Below are 18,979 nucleotides of genomic sequence, written 5' to 3' on the forward strand. Positions count from 1 at the left end.
CATATCTCATGATATGATTCCTTGTCACATTTTTTGTTTGATCATGTTTTTTGTGAAGCCTCTGGTGACATTTCAGTACATTACAGAGTGTCATGTAAGTGTGAGCTGTTGTTACCTGGATAGCAGACTGATTCACATATTTACTTTTGCTTGACATGTAACTGAATAAATAATGAAAATATTGTTTTAAGCAGACATATAGATATATACAGATGCTTAAATGCTAGTTCTTTGCAATCAATATTGCAATTCTATCTTGGAGCAAGACAGTCACTCTATCCAGTTCACTTAAATCAACATACCTTGTATAATTTGCACTGTTGTAGGTTGTCCTGATTGAATATCCTGAGGGAGGTGAATAATGCCTTTCATCCTGTTTCCTATAAGTAATTAAATTGACATAGCATAACTTGTCTTGCCACTATTACCCAAGGTAAATCATGCACTCCCAACTATTATCCTTCCCATGTCTGAGGATATAGCCAAATCCAATAACTCACATCGACCTTTTTGAATTTCTGGACAGTAAAATATTGTCACATTTTTAAATTTTTGAAAGAAGGAATTTGGGGTAACCTATATTCAGCTAGTTCATTACTACTAAGATAAATTTGAGTCACAACTGATTTGACACATAAAGCACAAGCACCTAAGGACCCAAATTACAGCATAATGAAACACCCATCTGGAATTCTTTCTTTTTTCACATACTCTGCCCGCTTAAGATAGTGAGACTCATCAGTATTGTACGCCTTGGGGGTTAATTGGGTGTGACATTGAAATGGTTTAATTCACAAGTACAAAACGTGAGATACTGCCAGTGATCATAGAATCATTGAATCCCTACAGAATGAAGGAGGCCATTCAGCCCACTGCTTCTGCTCCAACTACAATCCCACCCAGGCTCTATTTCTGTAACCCCCACATATTTACCCTGTTAATCCCCTGACACCAGGGTCAATTTAACATGGCCAATCAACTTAACCCGCACATCTTTGGACAGTGGGAGGAAACTGGAGCACCCAGAGGAAACCCGCACAGACACAAAGTGCAAACTCTTCACAGTGACCCAAGGCCAGAATTGAACCCGGGTCCCTGGCGCTGTGAGGCAGAAGTGCTAACCACTGTGCCATCATGCCACCCAAGTGGGGAAACTTAATGTCCAAGCCTATGTGAGGAAAGGTGGTTGATAGATTGTTTGACATATTCTCAAACCCAGAGGTGAAAGGAGGAGTTAAGAGAGAGATTTTTGCAGAGTTGGGAAGACTTTGCAGATCTTTAAAATGAATGGAAGTCCTGCACCGCTTCTGATACATCCTGTTTTTCCTAGCAGGGTGAGGGATAAGCAAAGGGGAATGGGGTGCAATACAATTCACACAGGAGGGAAACCAGAACTGAGCAAGGCCATTTAAACCTAGCACCCATTGAAATAGACCCCATTTTGACTGTTGCAAGGCCCTTAATTTACAGTATGGGAGTCACAAACTGATGGAGTAGACACAAATGCTCCTTAATATGGAATAGGACTATATAATTGTCATGGTCTGAAGTTTCTTTAAATCACTGTTTCTTCAAACTTAAAAAGAAAACAAGCCACAACTATCACTAAGAATGTAAAAAACAACCTCCCTCTATAGGTTTCTTTTAATTGACAATTCATCTGTTTCAGGTTAGAAAATCAAGTGGCATCTGTTTATGTCATTTCCATAAAGGTCTTTGTTGATATTGCTTCAAGGGAAATGCTATCGTGAATGCTTGTTTGAGTTTCAAAAACTACAATTATCACAGCAGGGTCCCAAATTCACAGACTGAACAGTTTACGGAGGTTATTCAAGGATTAGCTGCCTTTGCTATGTGGTCCGAAAAGATGTCTGTTTATATTTGTATGAGATTAATTATTTGAGATTTAAAAGCTTTGAATGGGTTCTATGAATGAGTATGAGACCTGTATCAGATTGTTAGCTTATTTCTTTTCATCTTCACATACTCCTGAAGTCTGCCCATGATGGATAATCGGTGAGTGGCTATGCGTCAGGGTATCAGGGACCATGGGGCATTGTTGGGTACAATGTAGTGGTTTGAAGGTGTAAGGGGTGAGGGCTAGAGTGCCCGCCAGCTTCTGAAACAACTGGGACAAAGCTCTAGAAAATGGAGATGATCTTTCTAACTCACCCACCTCAGGATTCACCTATTCCTGTGGCCACTGACATTCTGCTTCTGGGGTCCATTCACACACACAGCAAAATTCATGCAATTTGGGGTACATTTTACCAAGGCAGATATGAGGAATGGGGAAATTTCCCAACGTGAGCCATCCAGCTCAGTAGTGAAAACCTGGCTGTAAGCTTCGGCCTCCAGTGTCATTGGGCTGAGTTGAAAGAAATCTTGAGCATGAGCCAGGTATAAAGGGCGAGATCACTCCTCTCGCATTTAATGCCATTCAGTTTCACACAAATACTCATCAAGAAATATTACAAGACGGCAACAGATTGGATTAAAAATTAATTGTAACATTATTCTGTTAATTCATGTGTAATATTTTTAAATAGATTTGCTTGTTGGTCTATGAATGGCCTCCTCTCACTCTGGAAAACATTAATAACCCTCGGAATGATTAGTGAAACTCTTGTGGGTGAAGTTTCCAGTTCACATGACAAAGGTGTAATCAACAAGGGGACATCATTGAGAAGTGCTTTCGTTTATGTTCACAGTACGATTAGAAATATAGAAAGTGGAAGCAGGAGTAGGCCATTTGGGCCTGCTCCACCATTCATTCTGGATCATGGCAGATCATCGAGTTCAATGTCCAATACACTGGGGCAGAAAGGAAAGATTTCTGAGTGTAAGGTATGCGGGGCCTTCTTCCAGCAGAAACCATGATGTTGTGATGATATTTACCCTGAGGTGGTATGTAGTATAAACCCAAAGTATCTACCCAGTTTTCTCACCTATGTTGTGCTGTATGAAGCCGAAACTCAGCCAAGGTATAGATAGGCTGTTGAGATCCTGCCATGATGTGGCTGGAAAACCCCAGTATAGTTTAGCCCTTGCATTGTAGAAAGGGCAGGACTAGAGGAGGAGGAGAGAGAAACTAATCCTGTCCTAGGAATGGAACTAGGTGTCCTGCTTAGCCTCTGATCTTTCTTTAATTTGGACAAATTTATTTCTCCTCTGCTCTCCCCCCACTCCCCTGTTGCAACCGTTCCTCTCCTAGGGTGTTTTTCCAGGGCACAGGGCATATCTGACTTGCATTAGATCCGATTCAAGGAGCCAACTGCTGCCAGTGAAGACTAACTCTTTATGTCCCCACAGAGCGTAGCCATGTTCTCACTCATCGTATCCAAGTGTAGGCTTCCCTTTGGGCAGGCTGTGTGGTAACCAGGTGTGCATCAATTGTGGCTACCAGACCTGCAGATGTCAACTAACTTGGTACAGATGGCAGATCAAACCTGGGGCCCTCACTATCTGTGTGACAGAGAGACAACTCACTGGCGTCTCTCTTTCTCTCTCTTCTCCCTCTGTTTCATTGTGCCCCCATCATTTTGCATCTTGTTGTGATTTCCAAGTTGCCAGTGCATATTTTTGGTGAAACTTATTATTTCAAAATGTGGTTTTCACTTTCAAGGCACACTAGATCCGCATATGTTTCTTCATGACTTATTCTAAGTGTCTTTTAAAACAAAGCCAATATTTCTAGGGAACTAGGCCACATATGCAAATATCTACATGCAGCCGTGAGGCAATTCTAGTTAAATGTTAAAGACACGCCAAGCTTCTTTCGCTGGATTCCCTCCTTTTTGTCTCTAACTGTGATTTATTTTGCATTGTTCAGATCTCCGGACTTGAGCTTTTTTATTACTGTAACCCAGTGTGAGTTAGGGCTACGATCCCAGTCAGTGCCTTGCTCAGCGTGCATTCTCTGGAACACTCTGCACGTTGCCCCATGCGGTGACAGAAGTCGGATCTGCTTCTGTCGTCCCCTGTGCACTGAAATCTGCCCTCCCGCTGTGGGCAGTGACCAGAGGAAACTTTTACAAAGGAAGAGGGAACAGAGCATGCTGGAGTAAGGTTGCCAATTCTGGGTTGGATATATTCCTGCATGCACTGCCAAATGACTTCCTGTCTGTAACGGCCCCGCACTATTGCCATTTGTTTTTTTTTACACAAAAGGTGGCGAGTGCCTGGAACTCACTGCCGGGGGAGTAGTGGAAGCAGATATGATGGTGACTTTTAAGGGGTGCCTGGGTAAATAGATGAATATGATGTGAATAGAGGGGTATGCTGCCTGGAAAGGTAGGGGGTTTTAGGTCAGATGGGTAGCATAGTCAGTGCAGGCTTGAAGTGCTGTAATTTTCTTTGTTATGTAAGTGGGGCATTGCCCCTTTAAGAGGATGGGTCAGGTGACCTGGGGTGAGAGATGACCTGCCCGGGAATCCACCCCCAATGAAGCTGAGGGCTGGAGTGCAAGAAAAGCAGTTTATTAATAAACTCTATTTACTTCTGTGACTTACCTCCATGTGCGTTCTTTGGAGCTACCCCTCCCACCTCCCATTAGCCTCAGACTTAACACCATTGGTCTATTGTTCTGGCCACCTCTGCATTCCCATGGCCTATTGGAAAGGCTTTGTTGTCCAGTGGAACTAACTGTTTGTGAGACAGCCTTTTTTCAATATTGTTCTGAAAGTGTTTGAAGAAAATGGAGGGGAAAACAACACAATTATTGCCCCTCAGAATTTTGTTTCCTGGAGATTAGGTGGCACAGTAGCGCAGTGGTAAATGCTGCTGCCTCACAGCGCCAGGGATCCGAGTTCAATTCCAACCTCAGGTCACTGCACGTGTGGAGTTTGCACATTCTCCCCATGTCTGTGTTGGTTTCCTCCGGGTGCTCCGGTTTCCTCCTACACTCCAAAGATGTGCGGGTTAGGCTGATTGGCCATGCTAAATTCTCCCTCAGTGTACCTGAACAGGTGCCAGCGTGCGGCGACTAGGGGATTTTCACAGCAACTTCAATGTGGTGTTAATGTAAGCTGACTTGTAACACTAATAAATAAACTTAAAAACTTGTTTTCAAGTCTCCACCCTTGTGTCAGGAGGGTTAGCAGGGTAAATATGTGGGGTTACAGAAATAAGGCCTGGGTGGATTGTGGTTGGTTCAGGCTTGATGGGTTGAATGGCCTCATTCTGCACTGCAGGGACTCTGTGATTCTACCATTCAGTTTCAGCTCCCAGAAACTTCAGGAGGGTTACCAACTCTGTGTTAAACCTATAATTCTGCATTCAGCAGGGGGTCTTCCACTGGTTGTCGAGTTAGCTCTGCCTCCTACTGCGGTCCCTTGGCTTCTGGTGCAGAACAGCAGGGGAAAGAAGTGAGGCTTTGAGTGAAAGACTGAGTCCCAGCTTGGTCCGCAATCCTTCAAAGAGCAGAGGCCGCAGTTCTGAGCCGGGCTTTAAGCAGAAGGGGAAGACAGGCTGCGAGCAGGCCCGGATATTTTATCTGCAGCAATGTTGCCAATTTACATTGCTGCCTCTTAACCCCTTAATGCCCACTTCAGCCTTATTCCTGCATGATTTACACACTCAGTTTATTTATACCGTTCTTTGGCCTGGGTTTGTTGTCCAGGGCGCGCCCGGAGCCAGCACGGGACAGGAGCAGATGTGAAACCTGCTCGCGATTGAGTTGTTAACATTACACTGGCTGGCCAATTAACAGCCATCCATGCAGCGTCAAACTGAGTCAAAGACTGAGTGCTGCCAGGGAGGGGTGGCAAGAGGGAAGGCGCTGAAAATAGGGAGGGACCAGCCTGGCACTCCAAATGTGCTCCCTTGGGGGAAGAGGGCCACTGCGGATCTGTGTGAGGGAACTGCCCATCTGTGAGAAATAAAATACCAGCAGAAAAACTACACCATGAGAGTCCAGCAGCACAATCAGACCTCCGTCACCAGGCACATTTGTTAATTTTATTTGAGCCCAGACACTTTATCCCACCCTGGATCGAAGTCAGAGCTCCAAAGTGGAGGCCTCCTGGCCAACTGGCCTGTCCGCCTGCCAATCGTAAAGGCAGATGGGCAACTGGTGTTTAATTTAAATTGGTTTCTTGATTGTCGTCGGGCACTCATCCAACTCGCACACTCTCCCGACATCATCTCGTCGGATTTCACACGCTTCCGCTCCTGAATTTTATCAGTAACATTCTGGCCCACACCTTAGCCTGTGACAGGAACAGAGGGCTGGATTTTCAACTGCTGGGGATGTCTGAACCCCAGCCAATCTTAAAAATCACAGTCCCAGAACCATCTCTTCTTCCTGACACTTTCAAGACAGCCTGCAATTGCTAAAGTTAGGACATATAATCACTGCAATGCAGAAGAAGGCCATTCAGCCCATCGCATCTACACTGACTCTCAGGCAGGGCACCCCACTCAGCCCCCATCCCCATAACCAAACGTATTTACCCCGCTAGTTCCCCTAACCTACACAGCTTGAGACACAAAGGGACAATTTAGCATAACCAATCCACCTGACCTGCACATCTTTGGAGTGTGGGAGGAAACCAGAGCACCCGGAGGAAACCCACGCAGTCGTGGGGAGAATGTGCAAATTCCACACAGCCAGTGACCCGAGGCAGGAATTGCACCCAGGTCCCTGGCGCTGTGAGGCAGCAATGTTAACCACTGTGCTACCGTGCCTCCCCAAAGGTCAACTGGGAGGGAATGGGGAACTCGCTCTCTTCCGATTAATGGCAGCTTAAGCTCCTTACGAAGTTTGTGAACAAACCAGTGAGAGCAGCAATATGACTTTCAATGGTGATTCCGGGAAACAGTCTGGTACACGTTAGTATAGCTGTCGGGTTCACTGCAATTTAATGCTTAAAATCCTCAAACCCTGATGTATCCTGCGCTCAATCAGAGAAACATCGAATCATAGAATCCCTACAGTGCAGAAGGAGGCCATTCAACCCATCGAGCCCACACTGACAACAGTCCCACCCAGGCCCTATCCCCGTAACTCCACATATTTACTCTGCTAATCCTGCGACACGAAGGGAGAATTTAGCATGGCCAATTCGCCTAACCTGCATTTCTTTGGACTGTGGGAGGAACCCACAGCACCCTGAGGGAAATCCACACAGACACGGGGAGAGCTCCACACAGGCAATCACCCGAGGCCGAAACGGTGAGGCAGCAGTGCACCCATTTCTGCTATCCGCCCTCTCGGGAGCTGCCAGCTGTGGGAGAGGGCGGGCTTTCTTATAGCTGCCGCCTGTGTTTGCGGCTGGCAGCAGGCAGATCACTCCCACCTCCCGGAGAGGCCCGGCACCACTGACTGTACACCCAGCTCACCGCCTGGCCAACCATTTACATTTAAAAATAACGCTGAATCGGAGGTTGAGGCGTGGGGTCTGGAGCGGGAATTCACCCAGAAGTCCAGTTCCCGGCCGTGCTCCGAAAGTCCGACCAGGATATCAGTTTTACTGCGCTATGGCTAGAAGCAAAACTCTGGATCAAGCCCTGAAATGACAGGCAAATCGAGAAGGAATGTAAGGCAGAGCAAAATTAGCCTCACCAAGCACTGTGGTGGGGGGGGGGATCTTAGCTGCAAAGAACAAGGCAAATAAAACTAAATCAGAGGCCTTCAGAATCCAAAGACATATGCTTAATAATAGCAATGGGTATATTACAAAGGAAACTCTGAAGGGTTCAAGCCAGGGCATGTGAGCGGGGAGTAATTGTGTGACTTTGAACAGATATCAGTCAAGGGTTGGTATGAAGTGTAGGAAAATGTTCAAGTCTCTTGTTTACAGAAAGAGTTGCCTCATTTTATGAACTGGTTGAGCTGAGTTGGAAAGAAGTGAAGGAAACTTTTCCGATCTGAGGTGGGGTGGCCCCTGCTCTGTGCAGGTCCAGCGCTGGACTTTGTACTTTTGGGAGGTTTGAGCATAAATCACTCGGAAAGGTCAGGGGTCAAGACCATGAGCACAGAGGGAATGAGAGATGATCACACAGGAAGTCCCGATTGCATAACCCTGTTTACTTCGCTCACTTGCCATCTTCCAGGCAGTTTCAGCTCCCACACAATGACCTCAACATCACTTAGTCTTTCCTGTCATGTTTTTGCCATTTTCATTTTGTTTGCAAGACAAGTGAGGGGGCGGGGAGAGAGAGAGTGTGTTTGTGGGGGATGCTGGGAGAGCTAGTTTCCTTCCATGTTCACCGGGCACATGATTTTAAAGACTTTTATTTTAGTGATTTCACTCATCAAGTTCTCCATTGTCTAGTCGTGTGCTGAGAATAATATCTCTTATTTGTATTTAAAATGTGTAAAATGTAAATGAAAAAATGCTACGCATGGGTAGCATTGATTTAGTAGAGCAAATATATAAAATATAGATTTTCAATTCCTTCAGCACCTTGACGATTTAAATCTCCTCAGATCTGGAAGAATGTCAAAAGCCACAGTCCTTTAAAAGGAAGAATGCCAATCGGACACTGATAATTCATTGCAGCAAGCAGTGACTCAGTCTTCTTCTGGGGTCAGTCGTTTGTGAGTTTGAGGTCCGCACTGGAGACTTGAAAACAAGTTTTTAAGTTTATTAAGTTTATTTATTAGTGTCAGCTTACATTAACACTGCAATGAAGTTGCTGTGAAAATCCCCCAGTCGCCACACTCCAGCGCCTGTTCGGGTACACTAGGGAGAATTTAGCGTGGCCGATGCACCTAACCCGTACAGCTTTGAACTGTGAGAGGAAACCGGAGCACCCGGAGGAAGTCCACACAGACACAGAGAGAACGTGCAAACTCCACATAGGCAGTCATCCAAGCTGGGAATTGAACCTGGGACGCTGGTGCTGTGAGGCAGCAGTGCTGTGCTACTGTGCCGCATGAAGAATTTCTCATGCCATTTGAGGAAGAGTGGGTGTTCTTCCCGGTATCCCATCCAGGGGAGGAAGAGGAAGGAAAGCTGCAACCAAGATAACCACTTTATGGCCAGTCTGTTCAAGAAAATACTAATTCAAGTGTCATGCCATTAACCTCAATCCTAATCCTCCTCCACTGACAGTCCCACACTCCTCTTCCTTCTGTCACTGAACATCACTGGTCAGAAATAAAAAGCCTACAGAAAATAACCAACTTCATAAAGACACCTTAGCCATACTGCAAACAAAATAAAACTAATCACTCTTATGGAGTCCCTGATGTGTCTTTTCCAAGCCTAGTGCTCCTACAAGGTGAAATCCCAGTGCCTGCAACAAGGCTGGTGGAAAGAAGTTAACTTTCAGTGGTGGAGACCACAGAAGGCCATTACCAAGGAGTTCTAGGCCTGGAGGACCAAACTGCAGACTTCATCATGTTCGCCCTGATAGTAGCAATCTGGAACTGGCTGGCAGACCACAGCAGGGCGATTGGTGGAGCAGCAGCGATGGGAGGGCAAAGTCTGTCTTCTACACAGAGGGCAGTGGGTGTGAGCTCCATGGAACTCCTGTCTATCCCTCGGGGAAACATAAGTAATCTGTCAGATGAGAGTTTCCTGGAATGTTTGACACCCTTTGACACTGGTGTCCACAGTGTGGGTGGCAGTAGTTTGAGCTGTTGTGAAAACACTCAGATGTTGGTGGCTCCTGCTCTGTTACATTGGAAGCTGAGACAGCAGCACAGTGCAATGGTTAGTACTGCCACCTCACAGCACCAGGGACCCAGGTTCAGTTCCAGCCTTGGGTATTGACTGTGTGGAGCTTGTACATTCTCTCTGTGTCTATGTGGGTTTCCTCTGGGTGCTCCGGTTTCCTCCCATAGTCCAAAGATGTGTGGGTTGATTGGCCATGTTAAATTGTCCCTTCGTGTCAGGGGTCTAGGGTAAATACCTGGGGTTATGAGGATAGAGCTTGGGTGGGATTGTTGTCGGTACAGGCTTGATGGGCCAGAAGGCCTTCTACTGCGCTGTAGGGGTTCTATGATTTTATAACTGAAGTGTCTCATCTGCCTCTGTGCTTGGTTAGACAATCGTGCTGATGGAGTTGACCACCTTTCCCAGTGGAATGATGGACTCCCAAGTTGTGCACAAAACTCTGTGCCAAGTAGGCACCAGACCCCTTCATTACCTTCAATATTTACACAAAGGCTTTCCGGCAGACTTTTCCATGGTCAGAGCATTTGGGAGTGTACCAATTACCTTCTGCAGCCTGAACAATTGAACTTCTCAACTGGGTCCTCTGCAGCACAATCTGTGTACAATCTCATTCTCATCCTCTGGCAAGCTGCCACTGTGTTATCTGTGCCCGAGCTGCAGTGTGCTCACATGCAGCATCTCACTGCATACAGAACCCTCTCTCTGCTATCTGCTAATATACACATAGGGTCAGTGTCAGAGAGCATGAGAGTGAATATAAAATCAAGTGATGGCGTGTCTTCATCATCTGTCATACTAGTCTTTGCAAACTACTTCTTGGATGGGCTGCATTTTTTTGAACATCTGAAAGGAAGGAGTCACAAGGGTAAAAAGTGGAAAGCATGGCTACAAACCTGCATCTTGTAAGTGTAGGATGAAGGGGAAGTGGGTTGTAAGAAGGAGGATTAGTGATGCGGTTGTCACCACCTTCAACTAAATCAGCCCAGCACTGCCCTCAGCTATGGGTGGCCCCACAATGGCCAGCATTGCCCCACTCCCACCCCGAGTGAGGTTTGGACATGTAGGCATGCCTCTCACCTTCTACTTTCTTCCTGCTGCCTCTGATCTGTTCACCAGCTTCCTCTGTCAGAGAGAGAAAGTATGTCAGTGAATGGATTGCATTCTGGGTGATGTGGCTGTCATGGCTGAGTGGCTGAATAGGTGGCTAGCTGGCAATGTGTGTAACCTGCTGCGGGAGATCTGCAGCAATGCCAATGGTGTGAGGGGAGGCAATCAGGTGAATGATCATAGAATCATACAGTGCAGCAGGAGGCCATTCGGCCCATCTGATCTGTACTGACTCTCCCGACAGCATCTTAGCCTGGCATTATTCTTGTAACCTCTTGTATTTAACCCACTAATCCCCCTAACCTTCACATTCTGGGGCAATTTGGCATGGCCAATCCTAACCTGTGTATCTTTGGAGTGTGGGGAGAAACCGGAGCACCCAGAGGAAACTCACACAAACATGGGGAGAATGTGCAAACTCCACACGGATAGACACCTGAGGCTGGAATTGAATTGAATAGATTCTATGATTCTATGAGGCATTTCGAGATATGGCATTTGGAGTTGTATTCACTGTCCTTGACCACTCACATGAGGCCATTAAACTTTATGGGGTGCTGCATTTAGCTCCTTGTGACTTTATTATTGGCATTGATTTCCACCCACTGGGCAGGATTTTCCTACTCCCTCCCCCACCTCGTGATATGTTTTCTGGAAGTGGAGGCAGCTTGCCACATTGGCCATTTGTGGGATCTTCCAGTTCCGCTGATATCTACGCCGTTTTGTGTAGCTCACCCATTGAGCCATGAGGGAACTTCCAAGGAGGTGGTGGTGGTGGGGTGGGGGAACGGGACGGTGGGGGTGTGGGAGGGTGTTTTGGGGGAGGTAGGGGGAATGGTGGTTGGTTGCCTTCAGTGGGACTGGAAGATCCTGCCAGCGGGAGGGTCTGGAAAATCCTGCCCACTATCTTTGAAACAAGAATGGGTATCCAATACCTGATGAGTGATAAACAGGCGACAGGGCAACTTCACACTGCCTGCTCATCATCTGTGACACTAACAACACTGTTCAGTGGCTACACACATCTGCACAGGGGTCCCAATAGTTTGCCCTACTTAAAGCTAACCTGCATTTCCGAAAAAGGAGGTACGTTGGCTGGAACTCTATCACCTCGCTCGCCACAGAGTTGGAGTGGGCAAGGGTGCAACAAGGAAATCACCGTTGACTTTAGGCGGGTATTTCTGGTCTCGCCTGCATGAGGCCGTAAAATCCCGGTGTCTGGCGAACCTCCTGAACCCAGCAGGTATCGGAACACCCTCATTTCCATCTCTGGCACCAACAGGTAATGCGGTATCTCAAAACATGGTGCCTGACCTCTTGCGCTCTCCCTCTCTCTCTTCTCTCTTTCTCTCTCTGTCAGTGTCAGCCATATTTCACTCTGTCCAAGTCAAATTCAGTTATGTAACGGCTAACAGCACATACTGTAGCCACAATGCGCCTTCCCTCTAAGCGCTGCATTGTAATGGGTAGGCTGAGTGAAGTTTTTCTGTCCAATTCCTCTCGATGGGGGCTAATTATATCACACAAGGCGACACCCATTTGCAGCAGCTCCCCAGTCTCACCCCGCAGTCTCCCCTTCTATTCTCCAATCTCCAAGCTTTTAAAACCCACCGTGTCCTTACTGCACGCTCTGTTTTCAACCCCAATGATGGCCAACCTGATGGGCCTTGGGCCTGTGATCTCAGCACCTCCAGCAGCCCCAGTGTATCTTCCCTTAAAGCAGGGCAGGCTAGCTTGAAGTGGGGTTGGCAAGTCACGATATTGGGCTCCCTGCTGGTGATGATTGCACGCAGTGATCGTTACAATCAGCAGACACAACAAAGCAGACAGGCTGTCTGCATTACGCTGAACGGGCACATATTAATTATGCATCATGATCACCGCATCCTTTTCTTGGGTGCCTACATTACAACAGTGACTGCATTTCAAAAGCATTGCATGAGCTTTCAAAAGGTGGTACATTTTCACAATAACTTCATTGCAGTGTTAAATAAGCCTACTTGTGACTAATAAATAATTGAATTCTTTTGTGAAATGGGTCATTTTCAGAAACACTGGTGTAGACGTTTGTAGATCCATTTTGGTTATTTCTGTTGTCCCCTGGTCTCATTGCTTCTTGTAATTGCTGCCAGCCTCCTGCAGTGTGACGCCAAAAATATAATTGCTATCCTGCCTTAAAGATTATCCATAATCATGCTGATGTCAGCTTTAATCCAGCCTGCCGCAGATTCTGTTCACCCTTCTCCTTTATCCTTAACAGGAGAAAAGGTTGGGAAAGAAAGATTGGATTAAGAAATGGAGAGAAAGGAGGCTGAAAGGGAAAGTGAAGAAAGGAATGGAATTTACTATTTTGCATGTTTAAGTCTCCAAATGCTGGAGGAAGTTGTGGGGAAGAGGGGTCACTGTTTGTAGTGAAAAGTTTAGAATGTTAAGAGGGAATTTACTCATCAAAAGGATTGAATGGACATTTGATGTGTGTAGCGTGTGCAAGGACAACAACTGAGGATAACAGCAAATTACTGTGGATGCTGGAATCTGGAAACCAAAAGGGAAAATGCTGGAAAATCTCAGCAGGTCTGGCAGCATCTTTAAGCCACAATGTGGAGTTGCCAGCATTGGACTGGGGTGGGCACAGTAAGTAGTCTCACAACATCAAGTTAAAGTCCAACAGGTTTATTTGGTAGCACGAGCTTTCAGAGCGTTGCTCCTTCATCAGGCTGTGAGACTACTTACAGCATCTGTAAGGAGGGAAAAGAACTAATATTTTGAGTCCCGATGTCCCTTTGTCAAAGGATTAGAAATGTCAGCTCTCTTCTCCCCTTACAGATGCTGTCAGACCTGCTGAGATTTTCCAGCATTTTCTCTTATGGACAACAATTGTTTTTGTGAAGCTGTTGGCAAAATGGTGCATCTTGGATAACAACGGTTTCTACATTTAATAGCAGTATCTTCCCCTTGCCTGATATTACTGTCACAGTTGTGTAGTAATAAAGGTAAGTTCCAATCACCCTGCCGTTACTGCGACAGGGCTATTGTCATGTCCAGTCATCATGGAGCAGCAACCAGCAAATAGAATGGTGGACACTAACCAGTTGCATGTCAGTTGGAGGTTGCCCTGCTGAAATCTTACCACATTCCAGTTAAACTGTATCTTGAGCTTTGTGTCCATTTCTTGGTCATCAAGATGAGGAGGAAACATCATTCCCTAAGTGAGTAAAACACAAGGGTGAATGTTGTTGTCAGTAGATTAAACTTGAAGGGAAGGCTGGAGAAAGTTGGCATCATCAGTTTTTCTTTGAAAGGACAATTGAGGGGATAAGTTTTGGAGGTATGGGAGATAGTAAATGACATATCCACAGCACTGTTCTTGAGGTGACCAACTCCAGCAAGTTCTTCATATTTGGATATGAATAGAACAGGCACTTGGGTTCAGTCCCCGGCTTGGATCACTGTCTGTGAAGAGTCTTAGTAAACTGAACGTTTGTATTATTTTAACACAAGCTGAGATTGGATGGAGCGCCTTGTGGGGGTAAATGGACTAACTGTGAAGATACATTGCTTTATTAAACTTGCTTTGCACCATTTGCAGTTCCGGTGCCAACCTCGCACCACTGTCTAAGTTCAATCTGGAGCAGGTCACACTTAGCATTGAGTGCAGTAAAACACTGTGCACAAACATAAACTGTGACTGTCCAAGTATGTTCTACTGGACATGCCAAAATAGTTGCTCAAGACAAAAAAATCTTCCCAAGCTCCAACACTCATGGAGCTAAACTTAGAAAGAACCCGAGTCAGATGCTTCAAAGGTTTTTCTTAAGAAAGTCTTTCTGTAAATTATAAGTTTGAATACAAAGGGTTTCACAAAGAAAGAATTGATCCACCACAGAACCAGAGTGAGATCTGGGAGAGCGTTGTTACATAATGCATGCAGAAAAGCAGTTATGAATGTGGCCTCATTTTAGTGGCAATTAAATTTGTGGGTGGAAGAGACAAAAGCCTCAATAAAATTTCCAAACTGTCAATCTGTTTGTGTTAAAATTTGGTTAAACTGTCAGCCAAGAAAAAGACAGAAGTCAAAACTATTATCTCCTCAAAGCTGAGTGCCATCAAACATTCCTGCCCTTGTGCCGAATCCTACTTTCTTTAACTGGGATCAGTGAGTGAATCAAAGACCTCAGAAAGCCAGGAGACATTGGAGATCTTGGAGATCACTCATCATTCACAAGCCGACCATCCAATCTGGAATGAATTATATTTTCCTTCCTGTTTCATTTAACATGATGGAACAACAAATTTAGCAGAAATACACAGGGAGGTGATGGTGTAGTGGTATTGTCGCTGGACTAGTAATCCTGAGACCCGAGGTAATGCTCTGGGGACCTGGATTCAAATCCCACTATGTTGGATGGTGAAATTTGAATTTAATAAAAATCTGGAATTAAAAATCTAAACAATGATCAATGAACGATTGTTGGAAAAACCCAGCTGGTTCACTAATGTTCCTTAGGGAAGGAAATCTGCCTTTCTTACCTCGTCTGGCCTACATGTGACTCCAGACTGACTGCAATGTGATTGACTCTCAGCTACCCTCAGGAATTGGCAATAAGCGCTGGTCCAGCCAGCTATGCCCACATCCCATGACCAAATTTTTTAAAACTATAAAAAGTTTTACTTCTTTCATTTTCCAAAGATGACCAAAGCTAGGTGGAGCTTCAGCATGTTGATATCAATTCTGACTGTGCCAATCCAAAGAATTTGATTCTCAATAACCTCTTTGACTCTGTGTTAACACTGTCCTGTTTTCATTGGGCTGGGGTCATTTGCTGTCGATGACCCAAGTTACCTGGCACATTCATGTCAATTCTGACTGTACTGGTCCAAAGGACTTGGCTCACCATAACTCTTTGACTCTATGCCAACTCTCCCGCCTTTTGGGCTGGGGGGGGTTTCATATGCACAGCAGGTTTGCAGGTGGGACCCCCATTTGTCAATAGGGACCCTGACAGCGTCGCCAATGAACAATGGATGACACTGCCACTAAAGCAACTGCAGAGGCAACAAGCCACACTAAAGGGCACGAAGAGGCTTGAAAATGGAATCTTCAATAAAAATTCCAAGCTGTCATTCCGTTTTTGTGTTGAAACTTGGTGAGCCGAGGTCAGAAACCAAAGTGAATAGTTCCTCAAAGAATACTAGAGTTTTTAGGCTTGCAAAAGGAAAGCAGTATCTGCTGAAAATATCTGACCTCCACCACCCAAACTCTCCTGAAGCAAAGGAGGTAGAAATCTGTGAAGAGCTGCTAATCTATTGCAACAGGACCTTCACAACAGCAGTTAGCATCTTTTGGCCCCAGGATGTGCCATATTATCAGAACGAGACTTTGTGGAATCATTCCACTTTAGCAGCAATATAATAAATTGTGAATTACATAGTACAGAGCTCTGGTCTTCCGTGGAACAGAAGATCAGGCAGGGTTACGGACTGCCAATGTCCCATGCAGTATTACCGTCTAAAACCAATTTCATCCTCTCTACATCCTTGGACTTGCTGCAAGCAATGCCCCCGGAGGTCTATTATATTTTGCATGTAGAATACATATTGGGGATGGATAAAAAGCAGAAAATAAGCAACTCACTTCATAACCAAACTACCTCACCCACTCTGGTACCCCTCCACAGTCCCTTTTCCTCATCACTAGCCCCTGGTTTATATCCTTTATATAATAGGTTCTTCTTTAATATTCGTCTTTCAGTCTTTAACAGTCTTAAAGTTAAAGCCGGAAATCACTTTCCAAAGTAATGGGCAGAATACTCCCAATTCTTTAAGTGCCAAATTTGACTGAAAACTGGAGTAATTCGCACTGTTTTCTTCAGTGGGAGTTCAGAGCAGAATCTCCCACACTCTGTGTACTGCAAAGGCCACCAGCGTGAATATCATTAAATTTCAGAGGGCACGGCATATCCCTGCTGGAGAAGCTGAAATCAGCGTGCGTGGTGGGTGGGTTGGGGCGGGGGTGCCTACAGTGCATGTGCTGATCTGTCAGCACCGAGATCGGCAAATGTGTGGTGGTCCCACACCTCCCAATCGCTGGCCAGGCCCAAGACTCTGCAACGTCGGCCCTTGGCCGCCTCCCCTCCTCATCACAGCCCGATCGCTGGCCCCCGGCCATTCCCAGGCCCAGTCCTGATCCCGCCCACCCTGCCTCGATCTCCAGCCACTCCCACCACTGATCTTACCCCCCGCACCCCCCCCGCCCCCCCCAACAGTAAACCACCCCGCATTCCTGACCGCATTTAAATATTTACTCCACCGATCTCCGGTGTGGAGCGGACGCTGCTGGAAATCCGGCACTGGAAGACACTGTCACACGTTTGAATCCCGTATCGCCCGGTGCGAGATTATCCCGGATGGGAGAATCACCCCCAGTGTTATCTCTTATATGTTTCTAAGGTGTGCAGTGTCAGGAAAATAATTTAATGAGCCCACTTAAATGAGCCACTCAAGCCTTCTGAAGATTTTGATTTCTGATTTCCCACGGCATTATCTTCAGAAGTGCAAGTTGTTAAGTACCCACTTAGCCCATCACCATTTAGCTTCTTATCTAACCTGCCCAATTAAAGGAGGGGGGTGTGCTTAAAATGCCACCCGCAGCATTTCTGATGTAAAACACCCCAAGGTGATTCAGAGGAGCAGTATCAAACAGAGTCTGACACCCCACAGCAGGAAATATTAGGACAAAGTATTTTAATTTTAAGGGCCATCTAATAATTGGCTTCACCAGTATCCTGTCCAATGTGCTGATTTTATGTTTCGTACAATTCTGTGCTTCTTCTGGCACTTGTGTGTTTATAACTCAAAAAGCAAGTAAGTGCAGCCCTCAAATGGTTCGATGGTTTTGAGAGTAAATCTTGTCTCAATATTTTCCCACCCTTCCTGTGGAACGGTATCTCCAAGCTTTGCGTTAAGTATGTAAAAAAAAAACTGCTGCCTCATGCCACAAATAGACCCTTAATGTTCCCTGAGAAAAGTATTCCTCTGTGTTAAATCACTGATTTAGTTCCTACCAGGATTCTGAGTTACAAGTTGGCTAAGTTGTCAGCGCTGGCGACACTGAAATATTAGTGGTTAAACCAAAATATTACTTGTGAAACCTCACCCCCCTCCCCTCACTCAAAGTCAATCTTAAAGCCAGTGATTTCCCTTCCAATCCCCCAGTGGCAGTAGCATTTCATCGGCATATTGTAAAGGGAATATCTCAAACCCGATAAAGCGAATGGCCGACTATGCCTTGAAAGCAGTTTCTAGTTAACAGTAAATGATTGTGGAGCAGGTTTGTATCAACTTACCACAGCCCTTTGAATTGTTCTCTTCAGGATCTGTCTACGCTCCAACTAGACTTTAGAAAACAATCTCTTAACAGGAGGAGAGGAGGAAGCATGAGATCAAAAGGGTCCAAAGAACTCACTTCTTCCAAAGTTGTCTGGTGAAAGAAAGATTTGCTTACCAGAGCTCTGGTGTGATTGAACTGTGCAAGGAAACTATATTAAATGATGGACTGTCCGCTGTTGCAAAATTGTTATGTTTGTAATGACTGTCAGGGCACACACAGTGTTTCCTTCGAACTACAGCACATTCTTATTGTACTTTGCAACAACGAATAGTTGCCATAATTATATCCTTCAGATGTGCTGAGGTTAATGTGTTGGATACTATTTTTAGCGCAGGCTAGGGATGAGCAGTATAATCAGGGCAGCCAGGCATTCAGAGAAGTGCAGAATCAGTTTGGGTTTAAGTACCTTCTCATCTCACATTATTTGCAGGCTACTAGTAGGTATAAGTTACTGTTTCGAGTTCCAGAGTTTCATCCTGGTGGTATGAAATATGTTATAGAAATGCAACTCTGGCCGCGATGTTCAGCATACCTTCCTCCACCCCCCCCCCCCCCCCCCCCCCGCCAACTTCCCCCAGCCTCCATGGTGATGGCTCACTGTTGCCCGCTGGTGAGAATTTCCAGCCCTGAAGAAGTTGGTGGCCATTGCCGCTGGGAAACTTACTGGCTGATGCTAACCTGCTTCTGCTGCTCCCCAGGGTGGGCAGAAAATCCCGACCTTTGTTTCTTCCTTTACCTCTATCTCTCTCAAGGGTGGCATGGTGGCACACGGTTAGCACTGCTGCCTCCGTGCACCAGGGGTCCAGGTTCGATTCCGGCTTGGGTCACTGTCTGTGCAGAGTCTCCCCATGTCTAT

At 45.8% G+C, this 18,979-nt stretch overlaps 1 long non-coding RNA gene across 1 annotated transcript; it reads right to left on the bottom strand.

Annotated features, from left to right (window-relative positions):
• Positions 1 to 314: 314 nt before the first annotated feature.
• LOC145354745 (uncharacterized) lies at positions 315 to 18,217 on the bottom strand. The gene is made up of 3 exons (XR_013888897.1): positions 18,080 to 18,217; positions 13,864 to 13,938; positions 315 to 380 (listed from the first exon to the last, which is right to left on the bottom strand). It is a non-coding gene; the product is annotated as an uncharacterized LOC145354745 (long non-coding RNA).
• Positions 18,218 to 18,979: the final 762 nt, after the last annotated feature.

Source organism: Carcharhinus amblyrhynchos, chromosome 18 (assembly GCF_965287045.1).
Source record: "Carcharhinus amblyrhynchos chromosome 18, sCarAmb.v2.hapA, whole genome shotgun sequence".
Classification (NCBI taxonomy): Eukaryota; Metazoa; Chordata; class Chondrichthyes; order Carcharhiniformes; family Carcharhinidae; genus Carcharhinus; species Carcharhinus amblyrhynchos.